This window comes from Protopterus annectens, chromosome 8.part1, assembly GCF_019279795.1.
Source record: "Protopterus annectens isolate FY-2018-M chromosome 8.part1, PAN1.0, whole genome shotgun sequence".
Lineage (NCBI taxonomy): Eukaryota > Metazoa > Chordata > Ceratodontiformes > Protopteridae > Protopterus > Protopterus annectens.
The window spans coordinates 32,830,425-32,846,337 of NC_056742.1; positions in this window are offsets into that span (position 1 = coordinate 32,830,425).

The window sequence follows — 15,913 nt, forward strand, 5'->3', positions numbered from 1 at the left end:
AATAGGTGTTCTACCAACAGTTAATTGCACCTGAAGTGTCTCCAGGGAATTACTCTGTTTAACCAATCTGGAGGTGTATATATGTTTAATGAATATTGATAACACTGCCTCCTTTAGTTTTCATGCCTTCAGTTTGAGGTCTAAACATGTGGAAGGAGGCATAACCCGGTATGGCTGGGGTTCTTTCTACAGCCTTGAACTAGGTCTCAGTGAAAGCATAAATTTCTGCATCTTCCAAGGTGAGGACAGCTTCCACTGAGTGCAGTTTTGTGTTGAGACTCCTAGTGTTTAGCAGCATAACCTTGAGGTTGTTTTTAGATGGAGTTTTTATGTTAGGAATTTTTGTCCTAGAGACACTGCCTAAAAAATGTACTATGGGGATGGTAAGAGCCTTAGCCAGTAGCCGAAATCCCAGGGGTGGCAGATGAAGACCATCTCTGGCAAAGCATCAAGATCTGTCGTTCATTTCATCCCATGCTGACAGGTAGTGGATCCCCTTAGAATAACACCAAAATCTAAGCCAATTATTAAAGGCAATTATTTTCTTTTTTCATTGAGGCATCATCCTAGGTGAAGGTAAAATGCTGTTTAAGGCTTGGACATACCTGCCTGAGACATATAGTCTGAGAGCTCAGTCATGTTTCCCTTTATATAGTCCAGAGAGGTACATTTCAAGTCATTCACACCAAGAGACAGAGTCATAACAGTGCCTGTTGTTGAGAGACTCGAGTGTATGTGTGATATGACATATCCTGTTACCTAACAGACAGTTGACCATGACCTTTTCCTTTTCTAGCCTGCTGAGAGGGACATCAGTGTGTTTCATGATGGAATCATCTTTGACTAATATGTTTGATTTTGTGTTTTGCCTTAAGAGTTACCGGTGAGACATTGGTGCATGAGCTATTATGTGTAATGTTTTCTGCAGAGGAAGTATTATGTGCAGTTTGCTTGTGTTTGTGGTCTCCGGTATTTAGGTATGTTTCTGGTGAGGACATCCACATATGTAGGTATGTATGATGCGGGCTTGTGTGGAGTAGGAGGTGAGGTGTGCATGATGACACCCCGATCATTGTCATATGTCCTCACTGGTGTGTGAGAAAGCATGGATTCAAGGTTCTTATAGTTTCATCTCTCATATGTTATGTTTGTGTGGACTAGGAGTAGAGGGTTGTTGGTGAACATGAGGTCATTGTTACACTGCCTCAGGATGCCCATGTCGACCAAGCTGGCTAGAGAAACTGTGGGATATTGTCCTTTCCACAGAGGACTTAAAAATCCATCTGGAGTTAAAGAGACTTGAACTGGAGGCCAAATGGTTGGAAAGAGGAACTGCTGCATTTGGAACATGAAGAAAAGGAGAAATAGAAACAAATGTAATTAGAATCAGCAGTGAGACTGAGATGCCTGGAAGCCAAAGAAAATGAAAGGCAGAGGCAACATGATAAGGAGATGCTGACTCTTCACCAGTGTCATGGAGGAAAAGGGACAGGCTCAGCTCTCAGACCCTCAGAAGCAATGAAGGTCAGTAAATTTCTTCCACAATTTATGGAGGGTGATCATTTTGATAGTTTTATACATATGTTTGAAAGGGTTTGTAAACAGTATAATGTTGACCAACGACTCTGAGTACAGTTCCTGACCCCCTTACTCCATGGTAAAGCTGTAACTGCTGTTTCTAGATTGTCTGATACTGACTGCTTAAATTATAATAAAGTTAAAAATTGTTTATTAGAATGTTTTAAGTTAACACATGAAGCTTATAGAAAAAAGTTTTGTAAGCATAGATGCAAGGCAGATGAAAGTGTGTGTGAATATATTGCTGAGTTAGGCACTTATTTTCATAGGTGGATGAGTGGGTGTCAGGTCACCACTTTTGAAGGGCTGGCAGATCCTTTGGTGAGGGAACAAGCCCTTAGCACTTTGCCTGAGGACATGAGAATCTGGTTAGAAGACAGCGAATGTAATACCACAGATGAGTTGGGGAAAAAGGGAGACCTATAACTAGCAAGCAGGGCATCACTGCACAAGAAAGGGATATCCAGTGCTGCTCATGGGTCAAAGGGAACCCATGGTGGGCAGCTTAAACTGCCCCAACAGATTCTGCCAGTAACAGGGGAAGCCACCAGTTAAGGTACATGGCCAGGATCAAGGATTAAATATTTTAAATGTAACCAGTGGGGCCATGTAGCATATAGATGTCCATGGAGGCAAGACAGGGAACAAAATGTGGGAGATCTAGTAAGTGAGAATGACACAATGCCAGCAGTAAGTTGTCCAGAGACAACAAGGGTACCAGACTACCACAGAAGGTTATATCCTATCTTAGTAGATGGGAAACAGGTCACTGCTAAGAGAGAGACACAGCCTCTGACCTAACCATTGTGAAGCCTGCAATGTTTAAAGAGGAGCACTACTTGTCTGGGCAGTCTATCCCAGTCATAACTTTAGGTGGGACCCCGTTCGATATACCTTTAGCTAGGGTTCACCTTGACTGGGAGGGTGGAAAAGGATGAAACCAAGTAAGTGCATTTGAGGACATCCTTGTAGATGTCCTGATAAGGAATGATTTTGATGATACAGTGCCTTGTGTGCATGCAGTTACACCCAATCAGGCTTGGAGACAAGCATGTGGGTCTGGTAGCCTGGGGGGCCCCAGACAGACTGTGCACTTGAAGCCAGGACTGGTGAGGTGGCTGCTTCAGGGAGGGTGCTATCCTGTAGCAGGGAGAGTGAAGGTGAGGCACAGCTGCTGGTGGTGTTCTAATGTTCCAATGGACAGAGTGTCTGCAAGGGCAGATGTGAGTAGTAGTACCCAGGCTCACAGTGAGGCACCACTGTCAGAGAATACCAGACCTCCTGTGGAAGGGGAGCTGGGAAGGGTTACAAAGACAGAGTTGAGACAGGCTCAGCTCTCAAACCCCACATTACAAGTATTGAGGGAGATAGCCAGGGAGGCACCTGATTCTCAAGGAAAATGGGAATCAGTATATTGGGACAAAGGGTTACTGTACAGAGTGGACCCCTGAGGGAGAGCTAGAGGATGAGAGAATACAAACATTGGTAGTGCCCAGAGCCTACCATCTGGCAGTTCTAGCCATAGCCCATGACATTCGCTTTGCAGGTCATATGGGCATAAAGTGCACCAAGAGATATATCCTGTAGAACTTTTATTGGTCTGGGATTTCTAGAAATGTAACAGGGAACTGGAAGACCTCTGAGTAGTGCCAAAAAGTAGGCAAGGCAAGAGACCATGGGAAAGCTCCTTTGATGCCTTTGCCTCTGATTGAGGAGCCATTTCAGAGGGTAGCTATGGATAGTGTGGGCCTCTGAGTACCCCAAATTCCACAGGAAAGACGTATATCTTACTGGTAGTAGATTATGCTACCAGATACCCTAAGATGGTGGCTCTGTCCTCCTTTGAGGCAGAAAAGATGGCAAATGCTCTGTTAGACATTTTCAGCAGGCTAAGTTTCCAAAACAAAATACTGACTGACAGAGGTGCCAATTTCATATCAGACCTTCTGGCTTGTCTGTGGAAGCACCTAAAGACCACCCCCTACCATCCCCAGATTAATGGTCTTGTGGAGAGGTTAAACTCTACACTAAAGACCATGATACATGCATTTGCAGACCAGTTTAAGAGGGAGTGGGACAAATATTTGCCCTATCTGTTGTTTGCTTGCAGAGAGGTACCCCAGAAATATGCAGGTTTTTCACCCTTTAAGTTGCTGTATGGGCATAGAGTGAGGGGGACCTCTAGATTTGATTCGTGGTGAGTGGGAGGGTGAGTGTGAATCCCACAAGGAGTCTGTTCTGGCATATGTCCTAAACCTGAGGACAAGGCTCAGGGAATTCATGGGCTTGGCCCAGGAGAATCTGGCAGAAGCCCAACAGCAGAAATCGGTCTGGTACAACAGGAATGCTCAAGCTAGATAGTATGCCCTGGAGCACCAGGTATGGCTCTCATTCTTGCCGGACACAACAAGCTGCAGGCAGCTTGGGAGGGACCCTTCAAAGTGGTAAGGAAGGTCAGCGATGTTAACTACCTGGTAGGACTGTTAAGCAGGCTGCAGGGGTACAAACTGTATCATGTTAACATGATGAAACTTTACCATGACAGGGAGGCCCATGGTGCTAAGTATTTGCAGTAGAAGGCAGGAGGAGTCTGAGGGGGATTTATGGCTACAGCAAGCCAGCCAGAAAAATCCCAGATTACTGTGGTGGAGCCTAAGGTTGCAGGCATATGATATGACAATGCAACACTGTAATGGGGTCAGCAATTGCAAGACAGCTGGGATCTCAAGACAGGGTATGGGGTAATGTCTTCCCAGATAGGTTCACTCAAGTAGCATTTCTCAAGGGTCACTTGAAAAACTAGTTTGATTCTTTGAGGAGGGAAGAAGTGTGACAAAGGGAGATACTTCCAGCACAGCTATCTGGAATTTTGTAAATAATTATATGTTATTTGTGAATATCAACATGATCTATAGAAGATGCTTGTGTTATGAATGTATTAGAACTGTATGTCATGTGTATATCAAACTGGTCTGTACAGACATGTTTGTTGAAAAGGTTTTTACAAAGTGCTATTCGAACTGTAACCACAGTGTGTCCTACTGGAATAGAACAGAAATGTACATGTGCTATTGTAACTGTTTAAATGTATATATTTTAATAGTGGAAACTGAAATACAGGAGGTTAACTTCAGAAAAATATCTGAAATTAAATTACTTTATAGGCCAGGCTGAAGACATTGTGTCTGTGCTGAGAAGGTTTCTGTATTGTCTTCAGAGTGAACTAATTACTATATCTTAAAGTATGAAGGAATACAATTGTTTTATGACTTCCAGTATCTGCCAAAGATCTGAGCTATATGTATTTTCACAGGTAGATGCTAAATACTGCCAGCTTCCAGCAGTGGGGGATTCATCTGGGATAGAGTCAGATGACAAGAAATGATGTCATTCCGTAAGCTATCCCAGCAGTAATATCTGAGATATTAATTTGAGAACACTCTGAGAGAGACAAAGCATTCTGTATTCCAACTTGGACCTGGCAATGACAACTGTCATTTAAAACATCTGCCTTGCTCTCTAAGTAAGTTTCAAGGGTATAATAACTGTCTTAGATATAGTCAGGAATATAGCAAAGCTTAGTTTAGATATTTTTCTTTCTTTATTTCAGACTGTCCTGCAATGTTGTTTTAAATATTTCCTTTGATTTTGAACTCTGATGTCACTGTGAATATATAATATTTTCTTGGTCTTTTATTATTTATTATTAAATATATTTAAACCTTTCATTGTGGCTGATCTGTATAGAGATATTTAAGTTTTGAGAGTACTTGCATATTTACTTGGTGACACTGAGTGGGACACTCCTAATAGCCTTGCTCTTGGTCAAACTACCATTTGTATTAATATTAGTATTACACAGTAAGATTAGACAGCCTTTGTTAAGGGCCTTAAAGTAGCTTATAAGGAGTTGGCTGGTGACAGTGATAACTCCCTTATAGTCTGGGCAAAAGGTAGCATAGTTAATAAATCTGTGCAAGCCTTTCCCAGGTGTGTGTGTGTGTGTGTTTGTGTGTGTGTGTGTGTGTGTGTGTGTGTGTGTGTGTGTGTGTGTGTGTGTGCGTGTGTGTGTGTGTGTGTGAATCAAACCTCAAAGTGTGTGTCTGTGTCAAGATCATGAAGCACTGGTTGGACAGAGAGGGTGCTGGAGGTCTTGGCTTAGCCACTCAGCTGAGATCTCAACTCTATAGATCTGCCAGTGGGGAGTCTTAGTGGGGATCTGGAGAAAGAGTGAGAAACCAGCCCCGGACTGACTGTGGTCTCTGTTTGCTATTAAGGGAAATTGCACTTGATGCAGACAGCTGTATCTGGAAATACTGTGTGTGTACCTGTTATCCTCCCAGTGTATGTCTCCCACTGTTGCCAGTGGTGAGGAGTGTGGCTCCTTGATTACTGGTCTAGTGGTGGGTCATCAAAACTTATATCAGCTTTGTATACTTTTATCAGTGCTGTATTTCCAAATGTCTTTAGAAGCAGTAATTCTTATATCCAGCCACAGGTAAAGGCACAGAAGAGTAGAAACTTATAGAATTAATTCCTATATGGCACCAAAATGAAAGGCTTTTCTAAAGTTAAACCCTCAAGGCAATCAAATGGAAACACAAAGAGCCACTGACCAGTATTTCACACTGAGATAAAAATGGAGACTGAATTAGAACAGAAGTAAAGACAAGTAAAGAAACCTTGGAACTTAACCCTGAGATGTGTTCCCAAAACACAGCTATTGTAGAATACTGTTAAAAACTGCAACCTAAGAGCGGCACAGAATTGTTAAATATCACTGAAACAGAGCAAAAAATATATACTTATATCAGCTTTGAATACTTATATCAGCGATGTATTTCCAAATGCCTTTAGAAACAGTAATTCTTGTAGCCAGCCAAAGGTGAAGACACAAAAGAGCAGAAACTTACAGAATCAATTCCTATATATCACCAATATGAAAGGCTTTTCTAAAGTTAAACCCTTGGGGCAATCTGATAGAAACACAAAGAGCTATCGGCCAGTATTTCACACTTAAATAAAAATGGTGACTGAATCAGAACAAAAGTAAAGACAAATAAAACAACTTTGGAACTTACAAAGCCACAATCTGCTTGTTTTGCTTCTTTGTTCTATCATTGGGAAGAAATAATCATCTGATATTGGTTATTAAGTGCTGGAACATTATTTATGTATTTATTTTTTGCTGTTTTATTACTATTGATGCAGATTTTCCACCAGCATGCAACTTTTGGATTATGTATAAAAATATTTAATGACTTTACCCCTCAGTGCATGTATCTGAAGCACACATTTTCTCCCACCACATACCCTTAATACAGTACATTTTTCTCTTTTTTTACAGCTGCTATTTCCACCCGAACAATGCGGCCATTCTCTCCCCTCCTTCTCACTGCAACTACTCCCAAGAGTTACCACTGACTGCACTTGAACTCAAAGGATACATTCTGAAGTCAACAGAGATTGACATACCTTGTACAAGCATTGTAGGTGTAAACCAACTGCTGTAATTATACTGTAGTATAGACTACTAAATGTAGCAGCTCACATACTCGGAGCAACCAGGGAGAAAGTCCCAGTTCCCTTTTCTTAGAATGCCTGTTAACTACATCTTCTCCCCACTAGATCTGTAGCCCACCCTATTCAGCCACTAGATGGCAGTGTAGAGCTGTTTTTTGTGGTTTACTAAGTTCTAGGAGATCCCCTTGTACCATACCTAGAAATATCAAACAAACTAAAAGATTATAACAGCACACTCTAAAGTCATTGAATAAAAGCAATTTCTGATACGTAGGACAGTAAGTGTATCCTGCTATCTCCCTGATCACCTCACAGCATAGACTGCTACCCATACAGGGCTGTGCACTCTTACCTGTAGAATATCCACCATAGTTAACTCCAACTGATTGTTTTTCTTCAAAGAAAATTTTTTTCTCGTCTCCTTCACCTGGGCCAAACCAGCTCCCTTTGCCCTCGCTACACTCAGGCTCACTCCTCTCCCCTATCCTACCCCCATTCTCACCCACCCCCACATCAATTACATTTATAGTTACTGAATACACCCATCAATTACCACTCAGTTCCTCCCACCATACCAATTACCCTACCATACTGCACTGCGACAACCACCTCACTATAGTAACCAAACCACACCCACACTCTGCCTACTCCAACTACACTCATTTACCTTATCCACTCACTCCAACCACACTCTCTAATACTAGGTAAAATGTTCCATAGCCTATATATCCACATACTTTCAACCCTCTATCAGTCACCAATATCACCTTGCTCCAACTCAATGTCCTCACCACATACCACACTCACCTCCAATATGTCACCTCCTCACCAAGACAAATTTCAACTGCTGTCTATAACTACCCCCCCCCCCCCCCACACACACACACACACACACAAACACACACATATCAAGAAAGATACTGGCCTCCTCAAACCCTCTCACACTGACTACTACCTACACAAAATACAGTCTAATAAATCTAAAACGCAAATCTCCTTACAAAACCATAAGATAATCTATAAATTTAACAAACTTTACCTACATATTCAAACTATGCTAACTTGTAGTGGTGACATACACTGCAAACCAGGGCCTAACACCCCATCCAACTTAAACCTTAATCTTACCACACTTCTAATCCATAGACAGAAAGCCTCCCTTCTCTTTCTCAACATTAATGTTAGGAGTATCTTAAATAAAGTGTATGAGCTGCATGCCCTATTAGCTCTATATAATCCAGAAATTGTATTACTGACAGAAACCTGGCTTAAACTAGACATCAGTAATAATGAAATAATAGCATCAGGCTATAATATCAACAGAGCAGACAGACAAGGCAAAAGGGATGTGCACTACTATACCAAAATCACCTCAACTTAGAACAACCAAATGCCAATATTCCACATATAGATAATGCAGAATTTATCCTTACAAGATTGAAACTGAATCCCAATAAACATATAATAGGTTCATAGGTTGGTACTAGGCTATCAGCCCTAGGGCCTATACAAGCCTAGCCATAACAATTCCCTGGCTATTTCTTCACACACTATTTACTTCCCTGGACCCCTGTCTAGCAGGGCGGCTGACGTGATCCCCAGGGTGAATTTCCTTTCTCCCATCCAATCGTCAAGGTTCCTTTTGAAGAGGGCCAAAGAGGCACTATGCTTGACATGTATGGGCAATCTATTCCAGAGTCTGGGAAGTCTCTGGGTCAGGCACCTATCCCTCCAGCATGTTTTGTTTATTGTGATGACAAGGTTTAGAACCCTGGAGGGTGTGGCTCTGAGGGATTAGAATTTCTTTATGTGTAGCATGTCCAACAGCTCTGGGTTTGACATGGCCTTGTATGTTAAGCAGAGATCGCCTCTGAGTAGACGATATGCGATAGAGTATAGCTGGAGTTTTTTAAAGCGGTCAGCATAGGGCATCTGCTTTAGGCCTGTGATACTTTTAGTGAGGTATTTCTGCGGCCTTTCCAGTTGTTGCAGATGTCTTGAGAGGTACATACCAAACAGGGTGTTGTATTCTATAATGGGTCTAATGAGGGATAAGTACAGTGGGACAATGACCTCCTTTTTTTCTGGATGAAAAGCCCTTAGTAATGAGGTGTGCCACATAGAAGAATTTCCTAACTGTTGTAGCAATGTGGTTATCGAAGGTGAGACCACTATCCACCTGTGTCTCTAAGTCTCTTATCACACATTCGGTGTTTAGTGTATCATGGGCTGCTATTTCCCACCAGGCAACAACATAATCAATATGGAAAACCTACTAGAATCAATCTCAACCTCCTTTCCTCAGAAAACCATCTTATTAGGAGATTTTAACATAGACTGGCAAAATTACACCGGCCAAAATCCATCTACCCACATCAACCTTCACGGATTTACCTACCTTATTTCAGCCCCCACTAAAATTGACAAAACATCTAAGTGCCAATCCATTTTGGACTGGATTCTTATATCTGATCCACATCCCAAGTAGGCTGTCTGCCAGACAGCCTAAGTGACCAACAGCCTACCTTCCTACTTAGAAAAAGAACTCACTATATTACCCAAAAATACTTCAGAGCAGTCAGGAAGAAAAAGAACTTTAAGCCCAATGACTTTATTTCTGCCCTAAAACAATGCAACTAGAAACCACTAACACAATTACCCCTAGATGAAGTATTTCACTACTTTAACACATCTTTCTTACAAATACTAAACCATCATGCACCCACTAGAACCATCAGAATTAAAGCTAAATATACTCCCTGGTTAACTAGCACTACTAAATCCATCCTCAAAGAAAGGAACAAGGCATTGCTATAATACCACAAAAACAGAACCCACTCCACAAGACAACACTACTTAGAGCTCCGCAATAAAGCCAAAAAGCAGGTTAACCTAGACAAAATTAACTATCAAAACCTCCAAGAAAAATATACTCACAACCCTCAAACATTCTGGTCAACTATAAACTCTGCACTTCTACCAGGGAAATCTGCTACCCCAACTCCAGTTATAACTAATAACCTAGAAGATATCCCAACTCAGTTTAACAAATATTTCATTGAAACTAAGACCCTTGCAGGAACCCTAACTAAACGTAGCTGCAGTGACCTACCCCCCCACACTCAAGACAACACAAACACCCACGACAACGACCCCCACTTCTGCCAACACCCATTCCCAGTCAATTCCATTTAAAACCTCCTCCGCAAGCTAAAACCAACCACCCTGGCCGCATATAACTTACCAGCTGAATACCTACAAATAGCTGCAAAAGATATAACTCACCCGGTCACTATTCTAATAAACATATCAATATGAGTGTACAGTACCTGCTCTATGGAAAAATTTCCCACATCATACCACTGCATAAAGGAGGCAACTCCTTAGAATTAAACAGCTATCGACCTATAGATATCTTATTGTCCTATCAAAAATACTTGAAAGAGTCATACACACACAGTTAATGAACTACCTTCTAAAAAACAACCACCTATACAAATATCAGCATGGATTTAGACCCTTCCATAGCACTACCACCACTCTTATGTCCTTTACCAGCACATTCAACAACCATAGAACTATGGGCCAACTAGTCTCAGCCATTTGTCTAGACCTGTCCAAAGCTTTCGATATGGTCAACCATAATAAACTCCTCAAAACATTATCCAACCTAAACATGAGCACCCCCTCTATCTCATGGTTTAAAAACTACCTACTGGGGTGCCAACCAGCAGTATTATAGAAGAACCAACTATCCCCTCTCCTACCAATATCCTTGGGAGTCCCTCAGGGCTATATACTTGGCCCATTACTCTTCTCTCTATTTACTAACCAACTCTCTACTGCTACACCCAATGCCTCTGTAGTTCAATATGCAGATGACACCAATTTTATATGCGCAGCCCAAACATTACATGACCACTCACTAACCCAAAAATGCTTCTCCGTAGCCGAGACCTGGTTCATCAATTCCTAACTTATCTTAAATCCAAATAAAACAAAACTCCTCATCTTTGGACCTCGTAAATCACACCCATGTGACAACTTTACCATAATATCTATGAACAATACCAAGATCACCCCCACCTCCCACACCAAACTTGTAAGTGTTGAAATAGACAATAACCTCAGATTTGATATTGATATAGCCCAAACTATTAAAGTACACAAAAAACTCGGACTCCTCTATTGGAACAAATCATATCTCACTAGGCAAACTAAATCTACCATAGCTAGGACACATTTACTGTCCACCCTCCTCTATGTCACCCCAATACTGACCAACCTTCACAAGACTGACCTAAACAAACTAGAATCTTGTTATAACAAGATTGCTAGATTTGCTACTGAAACCCCTTATAGGACCCATCACTGTGTAGTACTCAAACAGCTAAATTGGCTAGAACTGCCTAATTTACTAAAACTCAACCAATTAATGTTTGCACACAAGCTATACTACTACCCATGTACAATCCCAGCACTCCAGAACCTAGTCACACCTTATACTACAATAAAATTCCTAAGATCAACTACCCAGAACCACCTATAAGTCATCAAATGCAATAATGAAGCTGGGAAATCTATATCTCTTTGGATATTCCATCTCAAAAGCTTGGAATAACCTATCTTGCCACCTGATCTCCAATATCTCCACCACATAATTCAAAAAGCTCCTCAAGGCTCACTTTATGAATGTCTGGTTATGCTCCTTTAACCCCCAGGATAAACAATTAATTGACAGCTTGTCCCCACCTTAAAAATAATACACCCTCTACTTAATAACCCTTATGCTCCTATACATAGAACCACTAATACAGCTTTTCTATTCATCTAACCAACTAGAACTCCTGCAGGAACTTATTCCCGAAAATAGTTTGTTAACTAATCAACTCTACCTCACTTTCCCATTTCCTTCTCGATCAATTATACAGGGATAATGCTACCTAATGACAATTTAAAATTACCTCATAAGCTCAGTTAAGATTCTCTCTTACCCCTCTTTCTTACTCTTTTCAGACTAAACATATATAGCCACACCTCCAAAACGGGCCTATCATACCACCATACCACCTAATACTGTTATTATTGTGACCTGCCTAAATAGTATTACTATAATATCAATAACTTTGTATTAAAAAAAAAAAAACAAGACCTCAACTAGCATTTGGTTATGAACCATGTGGATCTATATAGTACAAATTAATGTCTTTAGTACTAGGGGCTGTATTACAACTACTATCTAACAGACAAACTGGCTTACTGTATCTCATAGTATCTGTTTTATGTACTTCTGCATTCTATTTTATTCCAATGTACTTTCAATTTATTTTAATGTTCCACACATTTTATATCATATTATGTACTCTTGCCTTTTATTTTATTTTATGTACTATTGCATTTTATGTGATTTTATGTGATTTTATGTAATTTTCATGTGATTCCTATGCATTTAACTGGAGCTTTTCTCCCCGGGCCTCCACTGGAAATGGACTTTCCCAGTAAACAAATGTAAAACAAATAAATAAAATAAAAATATTCATATTTATATATTGTACTCCCTTTGAATGACACCAATGCTAAGCCAAATGTTGCACTCAATCATCTTTTGCCTAAACTTTTCCATCATTCTTGGTATTAGTAGAGAGTGATAGCAGAATACTCTTCCAGGCTAGCATAATACCTGTCATAGACACACATTCCAAATGTTCCATTGTGTCTTATTTTCATATAGTCCAAGGATTTAAGTTTCATGTCATTTCTACCCACATGTACAATGACTGTATCATATGTGTACTTATGGTTTACGTACCTGAGAACACATGCGATGTGGCAAATTATGGCACCAGGTAGGCAAATGACTGTGACCTTCTCCTTGCAGAGCCTTGTGAATGCTGCATCCATGTGTCTCAATATGTGGTCACTTATGACAAGGATATCGGATTGTCCTGAGGTTTGCTACATGAGCTTTTGAACTGAACCAATGCGGCTCTTAGATATTTCATGATGGGTGCTATCTGTTTGTGAGTCTGTGTGGATTGCTTATGGTGCTTGTTTCTCAGGTTACACTTTGGAGGCCTTTGTGGATTAGATAAGCTACATTTAAGAGCTTCAGCATATATGTGTGTTTTGTCTGAACTGTACATGAATGGTTTAGTCTAGTATTAGGTTCATACATTCATAAGTGTGTACTAAGCTAATGGCCCTGGAGCCTTTACAAGCCTAGCCCATAGAAGTGCCCTGGCATTGTGTCACCTGACATTAGTTCCCAGTGCCTCTATCAAGAAGAGCCACTGGAGTGATCCCTAGGGTGAACTTTCTATTTCCCATCCACTCATCAAGATTTCTCTTGAAGAAGGCCAGTGAGGTGCTCTTCTTGACATGTATGGGAAGTCTATTCCAGGGCATGGGGAATCTCTGGGCAATGAACCTGTCCCTCAAGCATGTTCTGTTGATTGTGGTAATGAGGTTGAGGTCTCTGGAGTGTGTGATGTGGAGGGATTGGGATTTCTTTAGATGTAGCATTTCTAACTGAGCTGGGTCAGACATGGCTTTGTAAGGCAAGCAGAGATCGCTGCTTAGTAGACAATATGAGACAGAGAATAGCTGGAGTTTTTTTGAGTATGACCATGTACGACATGTGTTTAAGGCCTAGGATCCTCTTTGTGAGGTACTTTTGTGGCCTTTCCAGCTGTTGCATGTGTTTAGTGATGTACACGCCAAATGAGGCATTATACTCGATGACTGGCCTAATGAGGGAAGAGTAGAAAGACAGATGATGACCTCTTTCTTCCTGGATGCAAAACCCTTGGTAATGAGATGTGCCACATAGAAGGACTATATGACCAGAGTAGTAATGTGGTGGTCAAAGGAGAGGTTGGTGTTAACCTGTGTCCCCAGATCTCGTGTAACGCCTTCAGTGTTCAGTGGGCTCCCATCAAAGTGGTAATTAGTGGGAACTGAGTTTTTCCCAAAGGGGATGACGATGCGTTTTTTGGCATTTGACCATGGTTTTGACACCAGTTATTGGCCTCAGTGAGGCCTTTCTGTAGGATGTCTACATCAATTGGGGAGTTAATAATGGCTCCCAGCTTGCAGTCATCTGCACACTTGGTCATCCAGAGTCCCTCCGTGATGGCCTGGACTTCTGAGAAGTAGATGATAAACAGGAGAGGACCCAGGACTGATCCCTGTGGGACTCCACTCGTGACTGGTCAGCAGTCTGACTTGGAGTCCGCTACTTTCACACTGTGGGTTCTATCTATGAGCCAATTTGCAACCCACCTAGTGATATAGGGGTTGATACCTAGTTTGGTGAGTTTATCAATAATTCCTGCGTGGGGAATGGTATCAAAGGCCTTGGCCACACCAAGGTAGGCTGTATGAATTGCCTTGCCCTCATCCACAGCTCTGGTGACTGAATCAAAGAAATCAACCAGGTTGAGCAGGCATGATCTACCTTTCACAAAACCAAATTGCATGGGATCTAGAGTTTGGAGATTCCCTATATCCTTGTTAATTAGGTCCATGATGATGCACTCCATAGCCTTACATATCAGAATCATCAGGATAATGGGGTGATAATTCACAGGGTCTGGAGTTGCTCCCTCTTTATGGGGAGGGATGACTGTAACAGTGCACCATTCAGTAGGGACAAAGCTTGAGGTGAGGCTGTGATTGAACAGGACAGACAGATGTGGTGCCAGTTCACTTTGTAGTTCATGTAGAACACATCCAAGGATATTTTCTGGTTCCATGGAAGCTGTATTCTTGACCTTGGACAATGCAGCTTTAACCTGTGCTGCAGTAATGGTGGGTGCCTAGCATTCCTACAGTATTGTGATTGGTCCTTTAGGGGGGAGAGAGGAGTAAAGTTGGCACTGAATCTGTTGGCCAGTATTTTGGCAATATCTGTTGGCTCAGTGTAGGAGGTACCATTGAGCAGTAACTCAGAGCAAACCTGGGTGTTGCTATGGAGAGTTGCAGTGGTACTGACTGCCTGCTTGTTATTTGTAGTTGCTATGTGTAAAAGCATTGCCTCCAGTAACATTTAATAGCTACATACCTCACACAGGGTCTATATTAGAACACCGAAATCTTAAAACTTTGAATGTTCTAATATCGACCCCTATTCAGCGAACGCTGAAAATAGCAAAGCTGCAGAACACCAAATTTTGTCCTAGGGAAAGAATTTCATTGGCCGTTTCTGTCACTTGGCTATTTTCAGCACTGTGGTGGAAAGTTACGGGTTGGGTTCAGGTAAGTGTGCGATTGTGTGGACATGAGGGTTAGGGTGCAGGTTAGGTGAGTTAGGGTTAGGGCATGGGTCAGGTAAGTGTGCGATTGTGACAGATGTTAGGGTAGGGCGGGGTAGGTGAGTTAAGGTTGGGGCACGGGTGAGGTGAGTGTGCTATAGTGACGGACTTTAGGGTTAGGGTTTGGGTTAAGGTAAGTGGATAGATAGTAGTGTATGTACAGTTTAGTGTAGGGTTAGATGTAGGATTTTAAGTGTATGTGTGTGGATTGCTGTTTTTTGGTGTGCTTGTGTTGTGTGTATGTGTTTCGGAACAGTGAATTTTTTCCCTGGGTAAAAATCACTGTTCTGCATGTTCAATACTTTCAGCATTTGCTGAATAGGGGTCAGTATTAGAACATTCAAAGTTTTAAGACTCCGGTGTTCTAATATAGACCCTCTCACACACTGTGGAAGTTTGCTTAAGTAATAGGTGGTTGTCAGTAAACATGAGACAATTGCTAAATTGTCTCGGAATGTGAATTTCAATCAAGCTGGCTACAGAGCCAGATGGGATGTATA